Source organism: Corvus hawaiiensis, chromosome 14, assembly GCF_020740725.1.
Source record: "Corvus hawaiiensis isolate bCorHaw1 chromosome 14, bCorHaw1.pri.cur, whole genome shotgun sequence".
NCBI classification, from domain to species: Eukaryota; Metazoa; Chordata; class Aves; order Passeriformes; family Corvidae; genus Corvus; species Corvus hawaiiensis.
In genome coordinates, this window is record NC_063226.1 from 18,513,193 (window position 1) to 18,528,497 (window position 15,305).

The 15,305-nt window shown below is 42.8% G+C and overlaps 1 protein-coding gene across 6 annotated transcripts in view; it reads right to left on the reverse strand.

The window, feature by feature from the left end:
• Positions 1-15,305, reverse strand: part of HTR2C (5-hydroxytryptamine receptor 2C) — a 267,610-nt gene that overhangs the window by 63,950 nt on the left and 188,355 nt on the right. For all 6 annotated transcript variants that reach the window (XM_048318517.1, XM_048318522.1, XM_048318516.1 and 3 more), the window contains one exon: positions 12,639-13,062. The gene's annotated coding sequence lies outside the window, so the exon portion shown is untranslated. The remainder of the gene's footprint in view (positions 1-12,638; positions 13,063-15,305) is intronic.

The following is a 15,305-nucleotide window of genomic DNA, read 5'->3' on the forward strand; positions in this document are numbered from 1 at the left end:
GACCACAATCTCTAATTATCTACAGAGCTCGTTTCATTATTGAGTATTTTTCCCACCCTGTAAACATACTGGGCATTTTCTTAAATTTGGTTTTGGGTTGACAAATTGTATAGAGAACAATAGTGAACAAATGAATCATTGCAGTGACAGCACACTGCTCACTACAGGCTGAGGAAATAACTCATTGCATACTAGATACAAAGCAGAGGACAAAAAATTCAGCCATCTGTAGCTTATACTAACATTATGAGCAAGAGCTAAAAACAGCTTCCCACAGATCTTAAGTCAATGGTAGCTCTGACACCTTTTTTCAAGGACTTTCAGGATGCCTTATTGAGTTGTCACCTCAACACCCCGCAATCCCTCACCTCCAGCTTGGGCTCAGACACTGCAGTGCATTCATTCAGCTTGTTTTGGCACCTAAAGCTCAGTTCTTCCATATGCACAAAAGCTCTGCTTGCTCACCAAAACACAGGTCAGAGAACAGAATAATCACTGTGCAGGTAAAACCTTTTAGGAGTCCAGAGAGGGTGGGAAGGACACATGTGAAACACCTGGGCCCCACTGCCAGGAGCAGGTGAGAAGTTTCCAAACAGATGAGAGCAACATCCTACTCTGCTGTCTAAGGCACAGCAATGTGTGGGAAAGAGGCACTGTAAAAACAGCAGAGGTGCTGGTTTGCAGGGAGTTTCTCACAGATCCAACACTTTAAAAATCATTATAGCAATGGGATTTCTTCTGGTGTTTCATGTAACATTCACAGATATTTCTGCAGCACAGGCCTTTCTGCCCTGCCAGGCAACAATGTGATGGATCCTGTCATTCCTGCACTTCACAGATCAAGCTGTAGTGGGTTGGCCCTGGCTGGATGCCAGACACCCTCCACAGCCTCTCTATCTCTCCCCTCCACAGCTGGACAGGAGAGAGAAAATATAACAAAGGGTTCATGAGTTAAGGACAGAGAGAGAGCTTAGCCTTGAGGTAATTCTGCTGCACAGAAGAGTGAGATGAAGGAAGTACTTCATACATTTTCAGGTTTAGAAATGAGGATCAGAAGCCACATCAACAGCCAACCCTTCACAGACAACCAGCTGCCCACAAACAAGCTGAAGAAAACCCTGCAGGTGAAGTGTAGCAGCATCTAACAACAGCTCATATCCAGCAGCTACACAACCACAGTGTGTGCTGTACTTGAGATACCAAACTAAGAGAAATTAATGCTGGTTTGAGGTTTCTTCTCTGACGTGGGTGGGACAAACTTTCCTTCCATTTTTGCTGTGTTTCAATTCATTTTCCTCATCTTGCTCTCACCAGCTCTACAATGCAATCCCCAAAATCCCAGACAAAAATCCAGAGAATAATCAATAAGATAAATTTATTCTTTCTTATTCAATACAAGTTACTGATTCATCTAAGTTTATTTGATATTTTCATGGTCCTCAGAGAAGTTTTGATGACACCCACTTTTACTTTATAACAATGGAAATCTTTCCTTAGCACTGTTTCACTGGGGGAAAAAATTGAATAGTGTCAGCTAAGGCCATCTAAAATCTTGAATAAATTACTTTTACCCTCTCTAATTATTAATTACTGACAGATACACTTCCAGCATCCTCTTCCCATTCATATTTTCTTACATTCACAATCTGAAACCACATGCTAATGATCAGCATTTATCTGATTTCCAATTCCACTAATTATTTATGAGATCAGCTAAATCAGTTACATTTAGAATCATAGACTTAGTTACTCAAGGCAGAATTTTCTCACAATTAAAAATTTTAAGCTGCCTAAAAGTAAATACTATAATAAAATTTAATCTCTGTTCAAGGCCCAAATATATTATTAATAAGTGATTTTAAACTGTCAAGAACATACTTCATTGTAGAGATATCCTTTTAATCCAAAATTAATTAAACAAGAATGGAAAAAAAAATGCTTTATTGAGTATAAAAGACCCTGGAAAATCTCAGAAATGCATTTTTAAATTCCAGAGATAACACCGAAACCAGCCTGGTTTTGTATCTTCAAAAATGCTATGAAATATGAGCATATTAATCCTGTAAATAAATTAGAAAAAATTTAAGGTGCTGAAAGATGCACAGACCTTCAACTGCCAGAGGTTAACTCCGGAGATGGGAATGTCGCAGCTTGGGCATTAGAGCCCAGAAGGTGGGACCCTGCACCAGGTGTCCCACCAGCTCCACTGCTGATTGTACAAGCTTTCTTAATTAGATTCTGAGAACTTTTTAAAAGTGTGTTTGTATCACTGAAAGTAAATTATCTTCCTCTCTGACAAATCATAACCTTGTCTGTCCACAGGTGTGGTCCCAGCCTTAAAACCACTGGGGAGTGTTTTCCCAAATGGCTCCTGCCGCATTTGTCACCTGCCCTTACCTTTTCCTCTCTTTCACACATGCAGACTAAAGGCAGACTAAATAACCTGAAACCACACCTTCGAAGCAACACCTTCCCACCTGCCCAGGTTTCCCAGGTCAGGAGGTTCTGGGGGAGTGCCATAATGGGGAGTGAAGCTCCTCGGTGTGAGCAGGAGCCGCTCGCGCTATTGGTTCCGGAGTCTCCATCCCTGTTCCCTGCTGTGCCTCACTCACACCCCACCATCATTTCCTCCCGAGGCAAAATCACACCACTTGCTCTTCACAGATTAGCACTTGACTGTTCAATCCATATTTCTCTGCTTCAGTTCACCAGGGAAAGCCAAGTGCTTTGGGTTTTTCAGTCACCCCAAATCCCGTCATTATTGACAACAAAAACACATTGCTGAGGTTCTTTTTGGTTTCATGGACTGTTTTCCTAGCCTGAGGATTTTGGCTAGAAAAAATTCAGCAAAGTGAAAGAGAATGGAGCAATGACATTACTTTTGTCCCATTTCCAAGCAGAGTGGCAGAGAGCCAGTTCTCAGAATTTTTCTCAGAAGCCAATTGATTCATGTTTGTCTCAAGTTCCAGCATCCTTGTGAGAAGCTGTCAGAGGGCAGCCAAAATTGCTTCACCTACAGATAAAAGGCCTCTCTCTTTCAATCATATGCAAAACCAGGGAAATGTCACAGAGAAAACAGCTTTCCCCAAAATTCAGATTGCACCCAGAAATCACCAACCATTAGTCATTGCTGTAAATCAGCATGACTAATCACCTCAGCTCCACATCTTAATGACACTGATGTATACTCACCAGCCTCAGGACCTATCCAACAGGGCCAGGGCAACTCTGGTGAAATGCACAGCAGGTGCAGGGACATGGTGAAGAAGCCTCCCCCCAAAATCCTCAGCAAGTCTTGCTTTAAGCCAGGCTTAAAGGTGTCCTGTGACTAACATAGCCAACTTTCTACTTCCATACCTGGCCAGTGGCAGGAGCCATGCAAGCTGTCAAGATAGATGGGAAAGAAAGAGCAAAATGGAGAACACCACACCTGGGTTTCCTTTGGCTTTGCTTCTTAGAAATCAGCTTGTGTTAGATACAGAGAATACAGAATGACATTTTAGACATGTTCTTTCTTTAGGTGAGCCAGTTCACCTGACTATATTTTGAAGTATATTTATAACACCAATGTATTGGTATACCTTCACAGGAAAACTTTTACAGAAACCTAACAGCTAATTTAGCAGGACTCCTTCATTACAAGTTCTTACACAGCCTCTCTATTATCTCAGGCTCTCAGACAACCTTTCAGTCACACAGTGTCTGTACAACACAAACGCACTTATGTTCCATTTACAAGCAGATAAATCAAGACCTGCTATCTTGGAAATAAAACCTGGGAGAAGCAGTAGAGCAGACACTATAGCCCAGCGGGGTTCAACCCTGGATTCTTATCCAGAAAGTCTGGACTGTGAGCACTTGAGGTTTTCAAGCTTTTAGCTCAGCCACGAGAGCAAAGCACACTCTTCTATCAAACTAGAACTCTTTGATAAGCACTCTGCTTGTCAGACTAGAAGCAGTAACAGAAAGACAGAAAATAAAGGGAGATGATAAAATTAAGATAATCATGACTGTATTTCACAGAACTTTCATGCTTCGATGCTGTTCCATCAGACACCTAAGAGAAAACATGACTTTGGGCATGTTTTGGACTGGCTATTCTTCATGCCTGAAATTCAGCACTTTGGAATGAGCTGTATCAGCTCACTAGCCCAGGTTTTTTTCTGCCTTTATTTTATTATTTTTCTCATCTGGGAAATATCTCAGCTAATTAATGAGTTGAAATAGTCACTAATGGATTCAGTGAAGGCAAAAACTGGTGCTGGAACCATGGAGCCATGAGTGAAGGCAGGGTGGGGAAACCTGAACAGGACCCTTCCTTTTAAGAGCAGCTAAATGCTCAGCAGTTAATTGAGCAGAGGAACTCAACTCATCTTATTCAACTACAATGTAATTTGAATACCCTTGCTGCCCTGTAGAATACCCTACAGCTGCCTGGCACAGTCTAAGCTAAATGCCTGAATTTCAGCATTCAGTGTGAATATCTGAAAACAGTCTGATGGTTCATGGACCATCAGAGCAATTGGGATTTTAAAGCAATTGGGAATTTAAAGCAATTGGGATGTCTGAGACAGTTTATTCAATGCCCATAACTGAATTCAAATTAAAAGCAGCAACCAAGAGACATAAGCCTAAGCATCTCTGCCAGAGGCAGAAGAACTGATATATTAATTGAAGGATGAGGTGGAACACATTGTACCTCAGGAAATGCATTTGCTCCAAAACACATTAAGACTGTCAACAATTTGGCTTGGATGTTCTCAGCATGGTACACCAAAAAAAAAAATCATTACTGTGCCATAGCATGCAATAAAACTGGGCTTTAACACAGACAGTAATGCTCTAGAGAGAAAATGTGCATGGCCAGGACCTCAAAATAAAAGGTTCCCAGATTGGAACCATAAAGGATTAAATTTTGTAGTCTATTTGATGTGAAAAGTTCCAATTAGATCCCAAGATTTCTTCTGGCATGTGAAAGTACTGTTTAATCCCATAATCTATTACCACTGCTCTTCATTTCTCCATCAGCTCTGCACACTCACAGCTCCGTGGATCAACGCTGTCCTCCTGCACACCCTGTCCACCACGGGGAGTCCTTCCACCAACGGAGCCAGAACTGCCTGCAGAGCTCCACGTGAACTGGACTAGGAACAGAACTCAGGTGTGGACAAGAGTTCTGCTGTAATGGCAGTCCTGTGCTTTGGCAATCAAAATCAATATACTACCAGCTGGGACCTTGCTACATCTTTTCATTAACCAAAACATCTACAGTAAATAATTAATTAGTATTCCAGGACAAAACTTGCCTGTTCTACTTATACCAATATTAAAGAAAGGACAATCAAAGTCTAGAAAAAAATACAGTGCATTTTCTGTGCAGGAGAATGAAATTTGCTGCTTGGTCACAAAATCACAGACTGGCTAGTGTTGGGAGGAGCCTCTGGAGATCATCTAGTCCAACCACCCTGCTCAGGTGGGTTCACCCAGAGCAAGTTGCACAGGAGTGCATCCAGGCAGGTTTTGAATCTCTCAGAAGGAGACTCCACAACCTCTCAGGCAGCCTGTTCCAGTGCTCTGTCACTCTCACTCTCAACTTTTCCCTTCTATTCTGATGGAATTTCCTGTGTTTCAGTTCATGCCCATGGCCCTTTGTCCTGTCACTGGGCACCGCTGAAAGGAGTCTGATTTGGTTCTTGTTTACAGAGCCTAATGAAGTCAAGGGAAAATGGATGTCTGCTACTGAGGGGTAGAGTTCACCACAGATGAGAACAGAAACAACTTTGGGTATTTAAATGACAACTTTTTCCTACTGAATCCATCCTATTATTTTAAAAATTTGGTTTAAAAAAGTGGTTGGTAGGTTTTTTTTTTTTTACCTGCAGCAGATGACAGTTTTTGGGAGTGATAGTTTTTTGGGGGTAAGTGGGGTGTTTTCTGTTGTGGTTTCAAAGAAACTAAGAAAACTCATTGAAGCCAAACCAAATCAGAGCCATCAGCTATAAAAATAATTTCCTCCCCTCCTCCAAGATAAATAGTTTGTTAAGAAGAAAAAGTCCCAATTCTCAGTCTAAATGCATCAAATAGTGCTTGGGAGCACAAGATGAAGCTCATGCTACACTGGAAATTTGTTGTGACCTGTGCCCTGCGAAACCACTCAGTCTGTTCTCTTTGTGGTTTGACTCCCTCACTATGAGTTGGAAGCAGAACAATCTGGTGGGCAGGATGTTTTCACTTCTCTACAATTCCACTCCTTGGAAGCTTATCATACTTTATCTTCCCTTCTACTTACTCCTTTAGTGACCTTGGAAAATACAGATAGAGATCACAGAAGCAGAATCCTGAAAGGATTATTGCTTTTATTATCTTACTATTGGGAAGCTGATTAAAAGCACATATCCTTTCACAGACTACCCTGTCCATTAGCACTTTCAGCTCTCTTAAAAAGGGCACTGAGCAGGATATTAAACACAAGTACTGAGCACTCTTTACTTTCAGTACCGGTGTTCTTCTCATGGCAGATGTTGTAGGAAGTTGTCTGTCCCTAGCTCAGGAGTCCTACCTTCCTACTAAAACACAACAGCAGTAACAAGGATTTTGATAAGAAAACCTCACTGGCCTGAGAGTGAGCCAAAGAACGGTGGTGGGTGATGGATAGTTACATAAATACTGCTATTTTATCTGCACAGTTTCAGCCAAATCTCTGGTCTGTGATGGTCTCTGACCAGGCCACAGTGACAATATGCTTGACCTGGCTTGGGCCCTTAGCACTTCTCTGCTGAGTGGCAGTACAAAGCCAAAATCACTGCGTGAAAATCACTGCAGATAATCACCTCATATTTTCACAATGCCAACCTAAGGACATTTTATAAGGTCTGAAAATAATGCCTTTACTACTTTCCTATTATAGCAGGCTGCTTTCTAATGTCATTCCTCTTGAAGCTATCAGGTGCTTTGGCATCAAGTAGGATGTCCTAATGTCTCCTCCTACCATGTAGAATGGCAAGGCATGAGCCCTGAAGACACTCAAAGAGTCTCCTAAACCCAGGAGGAGGCCAGAATACGCTCCCAGCCTCTCTAGGCTGCTCAAAGTACCAGTTATAAAATCAGTGTTTTTAAGCATAGATTGCAGCAGCCATCTCCATAAGCACCTAAGTCCTTTTGTGGGGTCATGCATCCTTAACACTGAAGTTTTTATTCCATACCTGTTCTGAGCAGCAACGAATCTGCTGGAACACCAGGGAGACGTGGTGTTTAACTGAGGAAGAGAGCAGATTGCCAAATGGACAGAAATAACTCACAGGAGCAGAAGCTGGGGGTTTTTTTCCTGGATGACATTAATATATTGCTGCTTTTACGGAAGAATCCCCCACAAGTTTCCAGAGCACCGTGAGTCAGCGTCATCCCTCGGAATAAATGCGGGCGAGGGTCAGCTGTTCTGCTGCTGGTATCGGCCCAAGGAAGGGAAGGAGCCCTCCTTGCTGACAGCTGTTATGCAATGCAGATAACCCATCTTCCTGCAGTCATTTGTGGGTGTCAGGAGAAGCTAAGAATAAACCAGGAAAAGCCTCTGGAAAGGTCTGCTAAGCAATGAGCTGAACGAAACATCTCTCAAGGTACAGAGAGCATACCCTGGCTTCAGCTTAAAACACAGCCTTAGGTGACCTCTGCTACATGATCACAGGTGACAATCACACAATTGCACTTAAAATTACTCATTTACCTGTCCATGAAGTGTTAAAAGCAGCACGGAAAGTGGATGTTAGAAAAAACACTTACATCCCTGTTCATATGGGATACATTAGAGTTGCTAAGCTTAAGAAAATAGGTAGGTGCCCCCTCCTGCTCATTAAAGGGAGTTGTGAAGCAAATTGAAGATTTAAGATTCAGCTTACCCACAAGCCAGATAAATTAGGATTTCTTTCCTTTTTTTTTTTAACAGCTTGTCTCAAACGAGCTACAATAATATGCACCTCCAGCAGAGAAAGCAGGTCAGCACTGACTGCCATTCAGAAGGAGAGACGGTCAGTTAAAAGAAAGAAGCCAATTAAGATGCAATTGGGCATCTTCCAAGTCAGGAAGATGCTAGGGAGAAAAGAAAGGAGATAAGGAATGTGACTGTCTGAGAACACTGAGTCTCCCCAGCAGTGGCTGGGGCAAATCTTCTGTTGTGGATGAGATATATTTCATGTCCTTGCCTGCAAACTGAGGAAGCATGCTATGATGAGAGCCTAGAAATTAAAAAAAAAAAAACAAAAAACCAAACCACACCAAATCCAAACAACAACACCGTGTTTTTGTCAGCTTTAAGCTTCTTGTTTTCCTTGTTAACAAGATCAAGAAACTTCCTTGCAAGAGAAAGCTCTATAATTTTGTAAACTTACAAAAGTTTGTGAAAGACAGGATTACTGCTTATCTCCTGATTAAGGCTGAAGCTTTACAGCAGTCTAGCAGCTAAATTAATGCTTAAACTGTACCTGCAGGATTCAAAATCAACCGTTAACTCTCTTGAGACATGCAAAGCAAGCCTGCTCTCAAGGTCTTCAGAATAAGTATAATAGTCCTGGGTTTGGTCCCACACACACTGAGCACAATGAAATTGCAGCCGCATAAGACCACAGAGAACAAGGTTAGAAGGAAGCCCAAGCAATAAAAGGTCACGACACATGAAAAGCTGACCTTCACTTTGCTGCAACTGAATTTTTTGCAAAAAGGAAAAATTGCAATCCCTTTAGAAAGAAAATATAAGATGTAACCTAACCCACATCCACTCCCAAATCAAAGGTCAATAATGTTAAATGTACCTTTTTATATTGCCCAAAAAACCGGAATATACTGGATCTGTTGAAGTGTCTAACACCAGCTAGAAGCAAGAACAGCAGGAGATAAATTGTAAATCTGGATGAAAAGTCTCTTCTGGAATGTACCAGATAATGGCTTTCTGCAATATTATAAAAATATAGGGAGAAGAAGCTTTTAATTCAATGCAGCAGTAAAGAGTTTCAGTTAATTCGAGGGGGGAAAAATAAACAAGCGCATCTCTGCTGAGCATAAAAAGCAACAGTCTTTGTAATGGAGCAGAAGGACTCACCCTTTTCTCTCTCTTTTAGAAATAAAGCTCTGTAAACTCTGGGCATATTATCAATCTGAACCTTCTCGATGCTCTGAATTACTTGATCAAATAAGAGCAAAATCACTGCCCTGCATTGCTCAGACAAGGTGCACAACCTGCCTAGGCTTGACTTCAGAGCAAATGGGGAATAGGACATGGGCTGTTGCATCATGGGCATGTTTTGAATTTGAGGAAATAAACTTTTTATTTTAAATTACAAGAATTATCATCCTGCATCTGTATTCGTATCCACAAATGGTTCCTAATAGGATAACATGTTGATTAAGTCATCAAACAAAACACTCTGGCACTGGTAGCAGCAAGGCGCCAGCTGCTTCTGAGAGCAACTGTGAGTCAAGTGCAAAGGCTGGCAAGTTTTGAGCTAACATTTAGCTACCTGAGCAGGTTATCCTTTTCAGTAGCAAGAGGACAGAGGCACAGCTCACTTGGCCAGAGCCTGGTGCTAATAAACACCAACATCAAGGTTCAATCCCTGTATGGCCATTCACTTAAGGGCTGGACTCGATGATCCTTGTGGGTCCCTTCCAACTCAGAATATTCTGCGATTCAAATGTGGAATCAGCAGGAATGTTCCTACCCAAAGTGCACAGAAGGAAAGGAACCTCTGCCGTTCAATTAATTATTTAAATTACTTGATGCAACCCTTATGTTCACAATCTGCAGCTACACTGAGAAACATAAGCAATCCAAAACCTCCAAGGACCTTAATCATTACAGAATATGCAGGGGGAACTTGTTGACAACCGCAGCAGTAATTTAAATCTGCTGGCACTTTTGGAAACAAATAGCTCTGTATAAAATCCAGCTGGAGTTGGCTTCCCCTCCTCTTGGTCTCTGAACACTGACAGCAGGACATCCCCACCTCCACCCACCAGGTGATGAGCAGGGTAGGTGGTGAATCCTGTCGATGACCACGTGGAGCACACGGGTGTTTTCTCTCCTGAGAAAAGCACAAAGCAATCCTCCTGCAGCTGCCACTGAGAAATGCTTCCCCCAGAAACAACTTGTGTGGTTCTTCACAGTGTTTTTACTGCTGGACAGCAACCACGGATTTTTCATGGAAATAGTTATTCTCTCCAAAAGTACAATTCTTCACTGTTAAAATCCACAAGCAGTAATGGGTTGGTGATGCTAAAGCTTTTCTGTTTTCCCACCAGAAAGTTATTTTATCATTAATTTTTGGTCAAATCCCAACAAATCATTCCCACCCATTAGAGGAGGATGTGCTGCAGCAGACTGAGACTTCATGAGTCTCCAGTCACCAGTGAGACATCCCTGGGGTCCTGACCTTGTGTACAGACCTTGTCTTTCTGCTGAAGTGCTGCCCAAAACATCCTTCAAGATCCATAGCTACCAATTTTATAGTGTGTAAGCTTCAAAACACTTCTCTGAATTTTAAGGGACAATGATAGCACAATAAAAATCAAGAGGCTGGAAGACAAGGCCATGCAAAGGAGATAAAACACTTTCCTATATCTTTTTAGATTAAGTGTACAGAGCTTTTATGAAGCTAGTGAAAATCTCCTAGATGAGCCTTTAGGGCACATCAATTCAGAATTATTTTCTTTCTGCTCCCTTCTCACTAACATTGCTCAAAAACAATGCTGAAAATAGTTGCCAGCAATGTAATTGAGCCTGTGAAAGGCACCATAAAGGCCTCTGTGCCTTCTGTGCCTCAAGGCACATCACTTCTGCTCCTTCTTTTATTTTTCCATGTATTTAATTGAACTGGGCAGTAACCTTTACCGTGTAGAGCTAAGATGGCACAACAGTAGATTTGATCTGAGTGCTGAGTCTGGACTGCCTTGCTGTGAACTGCTGGGGGAAGTGGTGCCTGGAGATCCCCTGAGTTTGAAATGGGAGAGCCATGCTACCTGTCCCCCTGCTCCCATTTTGTGGGAAGTTTTGCCCCACGTTTTTTCCATGTAGCAGCCCACAGAGAAAACATCAGGATAGCAAACCTCTGCAGAAATTTTCCCTAAATGGCATGTAACTGTTGAGAGGGAGCAGTGAGTATCTCACTAGCACAGGTACAGGAACTCCATCCTTTACCCTAATCCTTAGGCTTTCAAAATATTATAAACCATGGGCAATCAAAACAAAAGCAAAGCTAAAAAGCACACAGCCAAAACCTTGCATTAACATTATAGCTACAGATCAGTCTCCCCTTCACTTTATTTTATGCTGTATTTCACCCAAACTTTGTGCTTGCCAGAAAGATTTTCAAAATGGACAGCAGTATCTTTTGTGTTTGGCCAATATCCAGCACTGTGGGACCTTGCTGGGTGGAAGGTACAGAAACAACACTGTTAAACATGTTCAGCACCACAAGTACCTTCTCATTTGCAAAGAGAATGGGATAAAACTCTAAGGTAAGGGCCTGAAGTATGAGATTAGATAAAAGTTGTAAGAGTTGCTATGCATATCTGATTAGCAGAATGCACAGGGGCACTGATCCACTGATAGTGCACAAGAGAGTGAGAACCTTCTGTGCTTGGGGGAGAATGCCCTGAACTGGCACCCCCAGAGGGCAGGCTGGGAGACCAGTGCCATCCCACTGGCACTGGTGTGTTCCCAGAGACACCTGAGCCTGGGGTGTGCAGTGGATTTTGTGGGCTGGCAGGCAGGGGGTGCAGGCAAACACCCCTTAACTGGCCCCTTCTTCCCCTTTGTACAAGAGAGCAGAGACCAGGGTCCTTCCCTGCTCCAGAGCTGGAAAGGCAGCAGTGACTTCCTCACTTCCCAGTGGTTTCATCTGCATTGGTCAGCAGCTCAACACCCAGCTCTGCAGCATCAATCTCAAATTACAAAGCATTTCTAATGCACAGGACCATAGAAGCTGGTGCAAAACCAACTCAGTCTTGAAGCTGCAGGGAAGAAGAACTTCTGGCAATAATGGAAGGATCTAATCAGTATTGTCATAAAATGTCTATAGTTACTACACTGGCAATTTTTCCAAATGGGTTGGCTTAGAGATTGGTCTCTTGCACTGATTACTAAATTATTTTCTTTACAAAGGTCTAAGTGGCTCTGTTTTCCAGATGAATAGCCTGAAGCCACTTGGTTCAGAGCTTCAGTCCCCTGAGATTCATCTTGGACAGTAAAGAAATGAGACAGATGAACACTAAACTACTTTGTGTACGAACCCAGCAGCAGCTTGGCTGATGAGAACACTTTGTATAAAGCACCACTGAATTTAAAATAAAGACAGAGGTGAAGTAAGGCTAGTTAAAAGTTAGAAGTCAGAAGCAGTATTTGATAACAAAGCATTTTAAACCAAGTAAAGCTTCCTAAAGAGAATTTTGGCTTCACCACATCTGACCTCATCTGGGAGAGCTGCCTTGCCAGGCAGATTAAGAGCAGTGGGCTGGAACTGGCACTTTCCCAACCCAGTCACTGCCAGGCTCCTGGAGTGCCCTGGCCCCCTTGCCCACCCCCAGGGAGCAGCAGTTTCTTTATCTGAACATGCAGCAATACATTTGCCCAGCACTTACTGAGCAACACTTACTTTTTTCTTGAAAGAGAGCACCTGTGCTCAGGGAGGGAAGCTCTTTGCAGCCACTTGCACATCTGGTGGGTGGTGATGCAGCTCTGCTGGCAGGGGCTGGAGCAGGGAGAGGTCGTGGGTGAGCAGGGAGAGGATCTCACGCTCACGTGGAACCACTGAGATGCAGGTTTCCACCAGCCTTTGCTGACATGGAACAGGATCTGGACAGCACAGCAGGAAACAGGGGAGTTCAGCCCCTCTGGTAGCTGCTCCAAAGGAGATTTGAGGCCTGTGTACGGTGATGAGCTGGGCAGGTTTGCTGTGCCTGTGACTCAGGGCCCTCCTAGCAGGAATTCAGGGGGCTCTTCTCAAAGCACTCTGAACCTGTGGATGGCACTGGGCTGAACTGCTCACTGGGGAGGAGACTCAAACATGCCAGGGAGACCTTTGAGAAAGAGAGATGGAGAGAGAGAGATGAATGAAAAACATTTATCCTTGAAATTTAAATGTCTGTGGCTTTTCTAGAGTACGTTTGAAACATCCGAATTCAATTAGTCCATTAGACAAAATCCTATTAATTGGACAGCTTGGTCAGCTGTGGCTAACTCAGAATTTGTTCTGGTTTTAGTATTTTATCATTAAACATAGTTCTGAGTAATTCAAACCTCACAACACCAAGGAAAAACTGCCCATAATTAACATCTTCAAATGCAAGCAGCTTTCATCACACAAACACCAGCAAGAACTCATACCACTCTCCTCCACTCTACTTCACTTGTTTATTTAGTCTGGTTTATCACTGAATTTCTTCTCTGGGTTCCACTGATGCAAACTTGCACTGGTTTGAATGGCTCCTCTGCAAACACAATAAACCAGCTCTGCACAGGAAGGTTTAATCTGCTACCAGAGCTTTTCAGCAATCAGATCCCTAAGCATTGTTTGTTAGCTTTGTTAATTAAAGTAGCACATCTGAAAAATTAGCAGAAGGGAATACATTGGCATATTTCTGTGCAACAGGGAGAATTTATACCTTCAGCGGTCACCAGTGGACTGAAAAAAGCCAGTATAGCATGACACATGATATAGCAGCACCCCTGGGCTACAAAAGCAAGTAATATGAGTCAATCAAAAACCAGAAGCATTCAAAAGGTCATTAAAAAGCTACTAAAGCATACAAAAATCAAATAAATACATTAATCACTTAAAGCCTCTATGAAACATCCTAATTGAATTTTGCTGTAGTAGTGTCACATGGCTGTGGAAACTGCCCTTCAGTAATCACACCAAAAATTGGCATGCTCCCATTCCCACTTAATTCTCCCTGATTATGTGAAACATCAGAAGGAAATAAAAAACGAGGTGGAGGGATTCAGGAAGAATAAATACTAGTATTTAAATTTCCTCATGTCCTTTTCATTCATGAATCTTAAACTCATTTATCCAAGGCAATGGATGGCATCCTTCTGCAAGAGTGGATTGTAGCCACGAGCCACTACCCATATCATGGAACACAGCATCACTGGCAAGGGGAGTAATCCAGCATGGGAGCAGTGTCAGGCCTGACACTTTGAGGAACTGAACAGCTCGTGTTCCAAAACATCTCTACTGCACAGCCCGAGAAAATAAAATGGCAAAACTCCCCAGTTACTCCTATGCACTCACACAGACCCCAGAGCAGCACCAAGGGAAGCCTCCATGCAGAGGCTGTGCAGGAGTCCAAGAAAGGTCGAAATCTCTTCCCAGGAGTCTCCTGTGATACCTAGCACAGCACAGAAGTGCTAAATGAGAGGGGGAAGGAGCAGGAAAAGCAGCAGCGGCACAAGGAAGGCCATGAGCAGATGTGTGCTGGCTGCAGCACAGTGTCTGCCCCACAAAACAAGCCCCAAAGCAGGACCAGCACAGAAACGAGAGCATAGGGGAGGCACTGACATCTACAAGCATGGAAAATGGGAAAATTACTGATGTAACCGATCTCAGCTAACCCACAGACCTACTATCACATCAATATACCAAATATCAACCCATCAGTGCTCTTCAAAGGGAAGAGGAAGCCAAGCAGGAGGCACAGAAGAGTTGCACAATGTATTTTTGAATAAGGGGATCCTGTGATGGACCATCCAATGCAGGTTCTTGGCTCTGCAACAGTCTGGTTTTAAGTACCACAAAACCTCTGTCTTTAAAAAGTCGTTTTTACGAAAGAAGTGACTCTGAACTGGTAACTCTCCTTTACCAGGCCACTCAATATGATGTAATTTATACTGCATACAGATGACAAACCCCAGTGAAGACTTTGCCATGCTACAGTCTGAGGCCCAAGGCATTCCCCTTGGTGACTCTCTCAGCTTGTGACAGCGGCTGAGATGAGCCTATGAACAGAGGATGGACTGCAGCAGCTGCTCTGAGGCTTAGACGAGTGAGAAGCCCCACCAGCACTGCACAATGCCTCCTCCTTTATCTTTTATAAAATGACCTCTCAGGAAAGCAATTTCCAAAGTGACTAGTGTTGCTGGTGACACACAGCTAGGAGAAAGAGAGAATTTACAGTGATTAGAATAGATCAGATTTATGGACTAACAGGACAGGCGATGCGTGAAGCAGGGAATGAAATGTAATGAGGGCAAGGAAAAATTAAACACATGCTCTATTCCAACCTAAACAGCAATGTACAATTAGACAGGAAACACAATC